Consider the following 12980-nt stretch of genomic DNA (forward strand, 5'->3'; position numbering starts at 1 on the left):
CCTTGGATCTTCATCTTTGTGCCCATTAGCCTGATGATTATCCCCTTCCCAATCTCTCAGAAGGCAGGTGGTTCATTCCCTTGTGGCAAAACTGAACCAGGCAGAATGAGGGACAGAGTGTGTGTTTTTCTGGACCACCTTCATAGTTCTGCAACTTATATGATCACACACAGTCCCATGATCAAAGGGTCCTGTACTTGTTTAACACTTTACTGTTGTTAATATTAAATATTTAAATAATTTTAAACAAGGAGCCCCCTTTTTTTACTCTGGGTCTCATGAATTATGTAGCTCATCCTGGTATTTGTGGTAGTGAGTGGTGCTGAAGTACCAGACAGAAAATATGGGCATTTAGGAAAGTATGTCAAGTGAATCATAATTCAGTTGACTGTTTTACCCTAGACTGCTCCCAGAGTAAATTAGAGAGATCTATTACTCATTCATTCCACTCATAGACTCACAGGCAACAGACTAGAGACATTTTCTTAGGCAAAATAGAATAACCTTCAAGAACACAGAATATTAATATTCGACAAACTTATACCAAGAACCTGATTTGCCATCCAATCACACTACTATGAAGGCCTCAAGTCCAAAAAAACACTTCTCCTGTATCTAGATCTTCTATCAGCTAACTAATGCTTTACTCTACAATACAAATTGATAGCCAAATATTGCTAGATAATTGAGGAGCATCTTCAATGAAAAAAGAAAGAAAAATGATTCAACACAAAGAACACCATAAAACACCAAAACTAAAATCTGTTATCAATGCTTTTAGAGAATTAAGAGAAGACCTGTAGTCATGGAATAAAAACAGGAAGCTATAAATGGGAGTAGGGGGTAAGAAAATAAAAAGTTTAAATAAGCTTAGAAAGTAAAGGTGTGATAGCTAAAAAAAAAAAGAGGGGTGGGGATTGAAAGATAGAGTCAAGAAAATCCCATATAGAGAGAACAGCTCAAATGAAGCATAGAGAGTTACCAAGTAAATTATAAAGACAATTTCCCAGGTTAGAAGGATATAGTCTTTATGATTGAAAGGGGTTGCTAAGTGAAGAAAATCCACACCAAGACCCCATACTACCATTTATTAGCATCCTGTTTTTATTGCATGGCTACAGGTCTTTTCTTAATTCTCTAAAAACATTAATAACAGATTTTAGTTTTGATGTTCTATTGTGTTGCCTGTGTTGAATCAATTTTTCTTTCTTTTTTTCATTGAAGATGTTCCTCAATTATCCAGCAATATTTGGCTATCAATTTGTATTGTAGATTAAAGCGTTAGTTAGCTGATAGAAGATCTAGATGCAGGGGAAGTTGTTTTCTGACTTGAGGCCTTAATAGTAGTGTGATTAGATGGCAGGTCAGGTTCTTGGTATAAGTTTGTCAAATATTAATACTCTGTGTTCTTGAAGGTTATTCTATTTTGCCTAAGAAAATGTCTCTAGTCTGTTCCCTGGGAGTCTATAGGTGGAATGGATGGGTCATATATCTCACTAATTTACTCTAGGAACAGTCTAGGGTAAAACAGTCATCTGAATTATGACTCACATGGCAAACTTTCCTAAATGTCCATATTTTCTGTCTGGTACCTCAACACCACCCCATTGCAACACCAGAACTTTAATGGAATTTTCAAAGGGCCAGGAGTAAGAATGGGCTCAGTGCCCCGGCCATTGTGTGCTAGGAGACTGTAGAGTTACACCTTCAAGATGCACATAGGAGATGACCTCTGAATTTGAATTGTTCACCCCACCAACCATCAATATTCAGGGTATCATTAATAAATTTCTATGTATAAAAGGACTCAGAAAATATACCTACAAGCACTCTTTTCTAGGAAGCTACCAGCTACTATACTCAGCAAAAGAAAGGAAACATAATGGGACTTAGGATCCAGGACAGAGGGAATCTCATTAGATGAGAGTTGAAAGATAAATCTCATGTCCACTGAGAGAGCAGCCAGTTTAGATTGAAGTGGGAAGTTTTTGAAAAACTACAAGACAGATTATTTTAAGGAAAAAATAAATGGGAACTGAGGGTATGTTTGAAAATATTGAGCATTTGGACAAAAACATTCATAGACGTTTGACAACTCTCTCAGAACATTTAAAAGAAAACCAAAGAAAACTTAGTAACAGAACATAGAATGTTAAGGTGGAAAATGGCCACTGTTAACCAAAGGGAAAACAGGAGAAAGAAAAATGTAATCACATACACTCTGGCTCTTCAGTACAACATGTAAAAATTATAATAATACAAAGCCCAATATTTGGGTAAGTTTCTCCCAAACATGATATAATTATGTAGGAAAGATTTCAGCAATCATAGTAGAAGAATTGTACAGAACATAGGGGTGTTGAGGAATAGAACTAAAAATCTTTAGCTATTTTAACCAGAAGAAAAGAACACACCAGAAAATAGCACAGTGAAATATTATTTATAGTGATGGAAGATTATAACAGAATAAACCGTTGAGAATAATTTTTATTATAGATCGATACATCACACTGATAACAAAATTAAAAATAACAAGACAAATTCAATGACAGGATACATTTTGTTTCATTTGCTGAGGAATTTCCTTTAAAATTCATAAAGAAATTGTTGATTGCAGGATGAGATTTCATTAAAGATTTCATTAAAAATGTACGTTCTTTGCCTTATTATCATTTTTGTCTGTTGGACAGCATTCAAATGGCCGTTAAAAAAAGATGTGGCATCTGCACTCATGATAATATTCACTTATATGGCTCCACAGTTCTTTTGCTCTCTCAGGTGACCCCCCGAGATTGAAGCTCAGAAAGAAAGCTCTTCTCTGCACTTTTTACCAGTTCATTGTCCTCTTGGTTAATGGTTGCTTTGTTCCTACAGGAGTAAAATGAAGTGGTCCAACATGCTGAGAATATTCAAAAACTTTCCCATGACACAAATGTTGCTGCAATATGAAAATTGAACTCGTTGTCTGTTAGGTAAACTTCAAAGAAAAAGATATTCACATTTCCAAAAGCCCTTAAGCTCCCTGTTTACAGCATTTTGTGTTATAAAAAAGACTGCGAGAAAGACTGATTAAAATTCTGTCTGTGCATACAGGGCTACAGTCTACATCACTGAAAATAATGAGAAATAGGTGTGTTGGTACGGGATGATAGTCAGGACATTGCTAAGCTAAAAGCAAACAACCAAATGGAATAAACACAGCAAGTTGCAGAGCAATGTGTACGGTACAGTCACGTATTCTTAAAGTGTAATTTTGGTTGCTTTGGACAGAGGCTTTGAGAACGGAGGACCAAAATGGTTTTTGTCATTTTTGCTTTTATATTATTTTTAATTTTTATAATGGAAAAATGGTCAGGGCAGCCGTGCTCTGAGAAATCACCGGGAGACCCCTGTGGGATCAGGCAACAGGTCTGTTGAGGAGAAAAGGGGGGAAGGAGTGGAGGGATCTCCTGGACTGACTTAAGAGCCGTAGGAGCAAGGGAAATGGGGAACGGGAAATGGGGACCCCTGGTCCTTATGGGTCTGTAGGAGTCCCACTCACACTTCTGCAGGCACCTTTTTATACTTGTCAACCAAATATTTTGGTGAGGGTGTGTTTGCTTATCAACATACTCAGTAGATCATTTGGATCTCATTGCTTCCCCACACATACCAGGTTAGTCATCATATGGGGCAAGGTTCTAGCTGCCTCCATGTTCTGACAAAAATAACGTTAGAAAGTCAGTAATATATCGTTAATACATTATATTAGTCCACGTGATCAGTAACCCATATCTTAGTTTTGGGGTTTTCACTCCCACTTCAATCCAGGCATCAGGAGGAAATTGGGACATTCGCTGTTAAATAATTCAACTTGGTAAGAGTAAAAAACATGAGACGTAAGCCAGGAGTTCTAATCTCATTTTTCCATGTAAAACCTGGATATACTTCCTTTTATATTTTGTACCAAATGGAGATAATGGTGGTCTTCCCTCCTTTCTCAGTTTGGTGTGATGAGGAGGAAAAACCAAGTAGAGGAAAAGGTTCTGTGCACTGGAAAGTATTATATAACTATTCATTGTTATGAAGTAATTCATTGAACACCGGCTCTTCCAACTTAATGCATGAAATAATAATAACTGAAAATAATCACCAACATCTTTGAGCACATTATTTCACATGCTGTTCTTAAAGGCTTTATGTTTATCAACTCATTACTCACAAGTGTGTACGTGTGTGTTATTGTTATCTCTGTCCCAGACGAAGATGCTCAGGTACAGAGAGGTTCAATAACCTGCTTAAAGTGACCCAGTTGCCAAGCAGCGGTGCTGAGACCCATAGTCTTACAGCCACGCGTTCTGTTATTTGATGAGAAAGTGTTTCTAAATAAATGTAGCGGAAAAACTAATGGGTACTTGCTGTGCTTTGTAGTGGAAGAACGTTTTGTTTTGTTTCTTGGATTAATTCAGGTTCTGCCTTTTCTCTTTGCAAGTTTTCCAAAGTTTCTACTCTAACTCGTCTTTAAAATGATTTCTCCCTACGACCACCGGTGCCCCATACAGGCCCTACAAAATAAATCACAAAATTACAAATGTGGAAGAAGAGAGCAACTGACTCTGAAACTGCCAATGTCTATTTCTGTCCTGCTTGCGCTCCTGCAGATGGCTTTAGAATCGACTCATATAAATTAACCTGAATCCCAGAATGCCAGCATGGCAGGGATAGAAAGGAACAATATTCTTTCACTAGTACTCCATCAAAGTAAACATGATGACTTGTATTAAGAAGTATATAAAATTAAAAACAGAATTTCAAAAATTAAACAGGAGGTGAGGTCTTCTAAAATATGAGTTCTGAGCCTAAAGGCAATGCCTTAATAATGTTGATGTACTGGAATATTTCCAGTCCAAAGTCCGTGTGGCTGACCCAGAAAAAGGTCAAAACTTAAAACATCAGTGTTTGGAGTAACCAAAGGTATATTGATTGAGGAGGTGCCACCTGAGAAGATGTAAGCCCTAATGGTCCCTCAAATACATATTAAGAAAGTACAGGGTTCAGGCTTCTTTTATGTCATGGTAAGGAAAAATGGCTAGGAAGGAAGGGGAAGTCTGTTTTTGTAAAAACTCAAGCCCCAGCAGCATTCCATGAACGATTAGCACGTCTAAAGCAGAAGCTTTTAGCCTGGAGTGATGGAAATAATGCAGCCTTCAAGATGGAATCAGAGACACTAAGTATTTCACTCTTCAGGAGTAAATATAGCTTTTCTTTTTTCTTAATTCTGCTTTTCGATTTGGTTTGTGGTCTTGGAAAAGTCATTCACATTCTCTGGGGCACATTTGTCAAATCTGTACAGGGAAATGAGTAGATGATCTATAATATCCTTTCTGAGTTTATTTTTGTTGATTTTAAGTAGTGTCATTTCTTACAGTGTTTTTATTTATTTATTTTTGTGGGGGGGTTGGTTAGAATTAAAAACAAGTAGCTGCACTGCTGGGAGGAAATGCCTTCAGACTCAGGAAGACTTACCAAGAGAAAAAAAAAAAAAAAAAGATACCACAAAAGATAACTTCCTTTATGTGCTTCCCAGGTCAAGGATACCAAGCAGAGGGAGACAAGCTTCCAGGTCCTTCTTGAAATGAATTTTATTTCTACACTCCCCTGCCTGCATTTGTATGACATTTCATGTTTTTGTCCTGCCACTTACAGGCGTATGCACTTTAAAATGATGTGCTGATGCTTCAGTGACATCAAGTAGAAACATGCAAATAAATGTAGATTTCTGTTATTATCAGCTTCATCAAAGCAAACTGCCAGACTCAAGAACATTATTAGAGTTGGATATGAGTGTATATTTGAATGATTTCCCCAGAGGACTGAGGTAAAACTCATCTCCTTTCATTTCCTCTTGTAGAGGTGCATCGATTGTTAGTGTGGAATTACCTGCAGTGTCACTTGTCAGCCTCAGCCTCGAACCATGCCCTCCGCCCCCCCCCCCATTCCCCTAACCTTAGCACATTCCTGGGCAGACTGAAAGCTCTTAAACAAATGCTGATTGACTCTTACTCCACAACAAGGTTCTAATTGAAATAATATTTAACGGCAGGCCAGTATTTGTTACCAGGCTTGTTTTAAATATCTTATTCATTCTAGAACAGTATATCCTTTACTTGGCTGAGATGCAAAACCATCAATTAGATGATTGTCTCCAAAAGCGTACAAAAGACCACATCATTCTCAAGCTCATAGTATCGAACAAAATGCCTAAAATGAAATGAAACCTCTAATTGTATTTCAAAATACAATGAGATTTCAAGAGCAATTCCATAACAGTGGAAAATTTCAGAATGACTTCTATAATTTTTCCTATCGACAGTCTTGAGAAGTTATGAAATAACATTATTTCAATATTGATTAGAGGTGGATTAGATGCATCAAGTCATGGTTAACAGATCGCTGGACAGGAAGTAGGAGCCTTGAGTTCTGATTTTAGCTCCGTAGTTCACTAGCTTGGCTGACCTGGGTTAGTTAAGGCACAGGTTGCTAGGAAAGCTTTCTGGGGACTGAGTTTATCCCCAGGGGCAGTGGTTCTCAAGCATCAGCATCATCTGGAGTGTCCATTAGACCTGACTGCTGGGCTCCATCCCCAGAGTTTCTGATTTAGTAGATCTGAGATGGGGGTAAAAAATTTTACCGTTCTAATAAGTTCCCAGGTGCAGCTGGTGTTGCTGACCTGGCAGTCTCAAGCCGAGAACCACTGCCTCCGGGAAAAAGACCCAAAAGGAACGTGCTAACCTGCAAGTCCTTCAGCTGGCTACCTCTTCTCATCCTTTGCATTCACATGTTTCTCATGAGCCTGCCCAACTGGCCCAGCTGAGCTTCCTCTGAGGACCACTTCGTTGCAGGAGCCCCCAGCCTTTTTCTTCCGTTCCTCCTAATGAAGCCTGGAGTCTCGGGAGTCACCTTAAAGTGCTTTCAACCGCTCTGTGAAATCAGTGCTCAAAGTAAACTGTTAGACCTGCAAACAAAGACGGAGAGTGTGGAGCAGGTCCACAGCTGATTCTTTGCCTCTCGGCCTCCTGAGGAAGGCTCTTTGCTCAGACCTTCTCTCCTGGGAGCTGGTGAGTTACAGGCTTATTAGTTTTGTAACACATTCACTCCTGGCAGTGACACCAACTTGCTCTTAACAGGCTTTTGGAAACCCTATTTTATTAAGTTCTCCAGGAACAGAACGTATTTAACTATGTTAGGCAGAGGAAAGGGCAAATCTTCCTATGGGGGGAAAACAGGAAAGAAAGGAACAATGTTTCTCATCAGTGATGCAAGACCAGATCCAGCTTGCCTCTTTAATATTTTAAGCTAATCGTTGAACCCATAAAGTATTGTAGAGAATGGTTTGACAATGACTGTGTTGTGGACGGTCCCCTCTGGATGTGAAACAGGAGAATTAAAGGCTAGATCCCCAGGCTTGGCCCCGCCACCCCGCCCCATCCTGCTCCATCCCACATTCTCCTGACCTCCCCAGGCATCTTCCCTTCTGTGGCCACCATCTTTGGTGTGAATTTTTTGTTTGTTTGGTTTTACTAGAAGCGTCACATTGAAATAACTGATAAACATGATTCATGGTGATTCCAGGCTCTACTCTCTTGACTACCCTTTGTTTTTGGGACTTATTGTTGCTGCAGAATTTATGTGGCTTCCAGCTCAACCCCAGTTGACTGGCTTTCTTCCTCCCAATGCCTAGATAAAGCCTCTACTGAAGCCAGAGTTGTTGAACCCCAAATGTGCTGCTGTATATTTCTTGACTCAATGCTTTTGTTCATGCTCTTCATCCTATCTAAAACACCTTTCCAGACTTTCTTGGTTTGTTTGTTTCTACCTTTCCCTTCTGTAAGGGCCATTGTTTTCTGCTGCAAATTAGTGATCCCATTTTGTTCTTTATTAAATACTAAATATGTGATGCCAGCAATATTTATTCGTCTCTAATTTTGTTGAGTGGACTGGACCTGTCTCTTCCTTTTTAAGGACCAGGATTTTAATCTCATACATGTCTTGTAGTTTAACAAAGCTTTGTGGTATGTTAATCTTTTGGTAGGTGCACAATATACAATTATAATTAGTTGACACCTTTGAATACATAGTTCTATATTTCTTATGTAAATATTTTTGCATGGACATAATGCATAATAAATTCTACAATAATAGCTACTCCATCTGTTGTGATACATTACCTCATTAATAGTCATTAGACACCTATTATCTCTCTTCTCCCACTGGCCACGGGATCATTTATCTAAAACTTAAAGGGAAAGGTCCAGAGAGGTAAACTACATAAAAGAAAAGAGGTATTAATTGGTGGAGGTGGAATTACAAATATGGGTCCATCAGACTTTGGACATTCCTTCCTACAGACTCTACCCCATTCATAGATTATTGAGGCAAAAGTGACTTTGGTAAGGATACATCCTTTGCCCAAGGTTATGTCACAGGCTATTTATTAAAGAGATAGATAAAAATGTATTAAATCAATCATTATTCTTTTATATGATATATTACCCATAAATGATAAAAACAAGAAAATCACTGTTTCCAGCATGTGTGTTGGTGAACCACGTTCCAAAATTGAGGACCCATCTTCTCTGTTGGCTGTTGTGTTTTATCCTCTAAATCAATCAGATAAGACATATGAGGTGAGGCTAGTTTCCATCTTTTCAGCAACTGATATGAATTCACATTAAACCAATAGGGACTTTTATACTGCCCTCCACCTCCTAAGTCTCCCAGGGAGAAGTTGCCTGAAACATTCTGCACACTGAGGTTCTCATGGGATCCAGGGCTTCATGATTATGCATAAGGTCCTACAGCTGTGTTAACTAATAACATTTTAATTGAAAGCATTTCAGATTTCTGTATTTATTGTGCTCCACTTGTACTTTATGAGAAGAAAGGACACGGAAAGCAATGTAACTGATATTTAGTACACATGCAGTGTGCTTTCCTTGAGAAGTTCCCTTGCTGAGCACAAATGTAAAATATATATAAATAACTTAAACTCTTTGATTGGCCTCCAGAGTGCCCCCGCCTAGTTGATCTGGTTGTCTCCTTCCCCCCACTTAAAGAATTCTCTGCAGAAGTAAACTGATTAGAACTAAGTCTTCTTGCAAAATTGGGTTTCCTCTTTTCAGCTTACTGATCTGGCTCTACTGAGAGCCATTTTACTCACCAGACAGAACCTGAGAGATGATTCCAATTCCTCTGCTTTCCAACTGATGAAGAGTCTTTGCCTGGAAGGAAGGAGAGTGAGAAGGAAAGTAGTGTCCAGAGTAGACTAATATGCAAAGAAAAGCTTCTGGATCTTGTATGACATCCAGGCAGGAACCATTAGGGAGAGTGGAAGAAGATGTCCATATCTCAGAGGCTGGAAGATGAACTAAGGCAGAGTTGCAGAGCCACTGATCAGATTTCATTTTGTGATTACCTAAGATGATGGTGAGAAGTGGATACTTCAGGCCAGTTAAACTGCAGTAATGTGTTTTCTAGTTACTTTACACATCATGCATTTATATCTACTCTACCATGGGATTGACATCTCCTCCAGAATTAAAATCCATGCTCATTTTTATTTTCAAAAGGTGGATACATCTAAAATAGGAAAAGAAAAGGTACATCTTTTTCTTTCCCTTCATTAAGAATCCTTTCTAGATATGATCCAAAGATAAAAGGGTAAGCAGATTTTTAAGTTAAAATAAATTAAAAATAATTTTTAAGCATTGAAAGTAAAACAGTTTAGAAGTTGAAGTCAATCATTCTAGGTTAAAGGAAATGTAATTTGGAAGCAAGCATGACTATCAAATGATAACAATAGTATTATCTTAAAGATATCTGTTTTAAGAGTAAACATTAGAACAAAGTATTTCCAGTTCACACAAATCTTAAACATTTGAAACAGATTGAGATGGCCCATATTCAATAGGTAGATATTTTGGGAATAAGGAGGAGAGGAGAGCCAGCTTCCAGGGATCTTTATGATGACACAAGAATAAATCGGAGTTTCTAATGCCTTCTGGAGTCTCTTGGAGCTGAGTTCATAACATCATCTTTCTTAGGGTATTAATGAAAAAGATAGTTGCTCTTTTAGAGTCGTCTACAATGATCTAGGCAGGTTCTATTCAAGGTCTCAACTTTCAGGATTTCTGCTGGTCCTGGGACCCTATTAATTTACTTCCTTATCATTTTGCTTGTATCAATCATATTCGTCGTCGGCAGCCGTCCGTCTCGAGAGACGATGGCGTAGCTTCTTGAGAGTCTATCTGCACCGCCGAGAATGGCTGTGCAGTCCGATTCGGGAGTGACAATCCCTGCCGCACTTGGTACAGGTGAAGGCAGATGGCTGTTGTTGCTGCTGTTGACGCTGCTTCCGCCTCGATCTTTTCTGGGCCGCCTCCTCGTTGCGCGCAGCCTCCGCGCGTGACGTACCTTGCCTGACCGCGAGCCTCCAGGCTAGGTGGTCGTCTGCTTGAACTTCCCATGTGTTGAGATTGATGGAGCATTGTGTCATGTCCTTTTTGCAGATGTCTTTGAACCGCAGTTTTGGGCGCCCTGTCATCCTCTTGCCTTCTGCTAGCTCGCCGTAGAGGAGGTCTTTGGGGATACGGCCTGCATCCATTCTTTTGACATGGCCAAGCCACCTGAGGCGTCTCTCGCTAAGAACTGCATGCAAACTGCTCATATTGGCTCGCTTCAGCACCTCGGTGTTGGGGACCTTATCCTGCCAGGCGACATGCAGGACGCGTCGCAGGCACCTCATGTGGAAGCTGTTGAGTTTCCTTTCGTGCCTTGCGTAGGTGGTCCACGTCTCGCTGCCATAGAGGAGAGTGCTGAGTACGCAGGCTTGGTAGATGCGCAGTCTGGTTTTCTCAGTGAGGCTGGAATTGTTCCACGCTCGCCGGTTCAGTCTGGCCATAACTGTGGCTGCCCTGGCGATTCTCCGGTTGACCTCCAAGTCGACTGACAGAGAGCTCGAGATGGTGGACCCGAGGTAAGTGAAGTCGTTGACAACCTCCAGGGTGTATCCGTCGATGGTGATGCATGGGGGAGTCCCCGTGCCTTGAGCCATAACATTCGTCTTCGTCAGGCTGATGGCTAGTCCGAACTCCTTGCATGCGTGGGAAAGGCAAGTGACTAGCTGCTGGAGTCCCTCTTCGGAGTGTGATGTCAAAGCTGCATCGTCAGCGAAGAGCATCTCACGGATGAGCACCTCTTTGACTTTGGTCTTGGCTCGTAGACGGGCCAGGTTGTAGAGCTTGCCATCGGATCTGGTGTGAATGAAGACACCCTCGCTGCAGTCCTTAAAGGCGTATTGGAGGAGCATGGAGAAGAAGATTCCGAACAGCGTAGGCGCGAGGACGCAGCCCTGCTTTACTCCGCTGCTGACTGGGAAGGCCTCAGAGGTTGCGCCGTTGTAGGACACCGTGCTGTGCATGTTGTCGTGAAAGGACATGACCACAGCAAGCAGATGTGGTGGACAGCCAATCTTCCGTAGCAAGCTGAAGAGTCCGCTTCGACTGACCAGATCAAACGCCTTCGTGAGGTCAATAAAGGCGAGGTAGAGTGGTTGATGCTGCTCGTGACACTTCTCCTGCAGCTGGCGTAGGGAGAAGATCATGTCCACTGTTGATCGGCCAGCTCTGAAGCCACACTGGGACTCTGGGTAGACGCGGGAAGCAAGGGTCTGCAGGCGGGCAAGAGCGACCCGGGCGAATACTTTGCCGACGACGCTGAGGAGAGAGATGCCCCGGTAGTTGTTGCAGTCACTGCGGTCTCCTTTGTTCTTGTACATGGTGATAATGTTGGCGTCTCTCATATCCTGGGGGATGTAACCCTCCTTCCAGCAGAGACAGAGTAGATGGTGGAGCGGCTGTAGCAGGACTGGTTTCCCGCTCTTTAGGATTTCTGGAGGGATTCCGTCGCTTCCTGGTGCTTTCCCGCAAGCGAGGCGGTCGATGGCTTTGCCGAGCTCTGCCGCAGTAGGTGGGGTGTCTAGCTCCTCCATGACTGGTAGGTCTGGGATGGCGTTAAGAGCAGTGTCTGTTACGGTGTTCTTCGTTGCATACAGCTCGAGGTAGTGCTCGGTCCACCGCCGCATTTGCTGTTCCTGGTCAGTGATGACCTCACCTGTCTTGGACTTAAGGGGGGCGATCTTGGAGGGGATTGGGCCTGTTGCCTTCTTGATACCCTCATACATTCCTCGTGCGTTGCCTATATCGGCGGCTTCCTGAATGCTTCTGCACAGGTTTAGCCAATAGGTGTTGGCACAGTGGCGGGCAGTCTTCTGGACTTTGTTCCTGGCAGCCCGTAGAGCTTGAAGTGTACTGGGAGTGGGCGTGACCTTGTAAGCCAGTAGGGCCTTCCTCTTAGCCTCGATCACGGGTTCCATTTCTTCCCAGTGAGCCTCGTACCAGTCAGCGTTCTTCCGCTCTTTCTTCCTGTAAGCAATAATGGCGGAGTTGTATATGGCGTCGCGGAGACGTGGCCAATTGGATTCGATAATGTCATCTGCCGCCACTCCCTCGCCGAGTGCATCTTCCATCTTGTTGATGAATTGCTGGGTCTTAACTGGGTTGCTGGCACAACTGGTGTTGATGCGTGGGCGACCCTTCATCTTGGAGTGGTGCAACCTCTTCGGCATTATGCGCACCTTGCTTACCACGAGGGCATGGTCCGTGTCGCAGTCTGCACTGTGGTAGCTACGGGTGAGGAGGGTGCTGCCAATATCCGTTCTTCTGGTGATGACGAGGTCAAGCTGGTGCCAATGACGGGAGCGGGGGTGCCTCCATGACACCTGGTGGATCTCTTTGCACTTGAAGAATGTGTTTGTCACGCACAGGCCGTGGTGACACAAAAGCTCAAGCAGTCGCTGACCATTCTCATTGATCTTTCCTCTCCCAAAGTTTCCAAGGCAGGTGGGCCAGGCCATGTGGTCGGCTCCTACTCTTGCGTTGAAG

This window comes from Furipterus horrens, unplaced genomic scaffold, assembly GCF_987537825.1.
Source record: "Furipterus horrens unplaced genomic scaffold, mFurHor1.1.pri manual_scaffold_5, whole genome shotgun sequence".
Lineage (NCBI taxonomy): Eukaryota > Metazoa > Chordata > Mammalia > Chiroptera > Furipteridae > Furipterus > Furipterus horrens.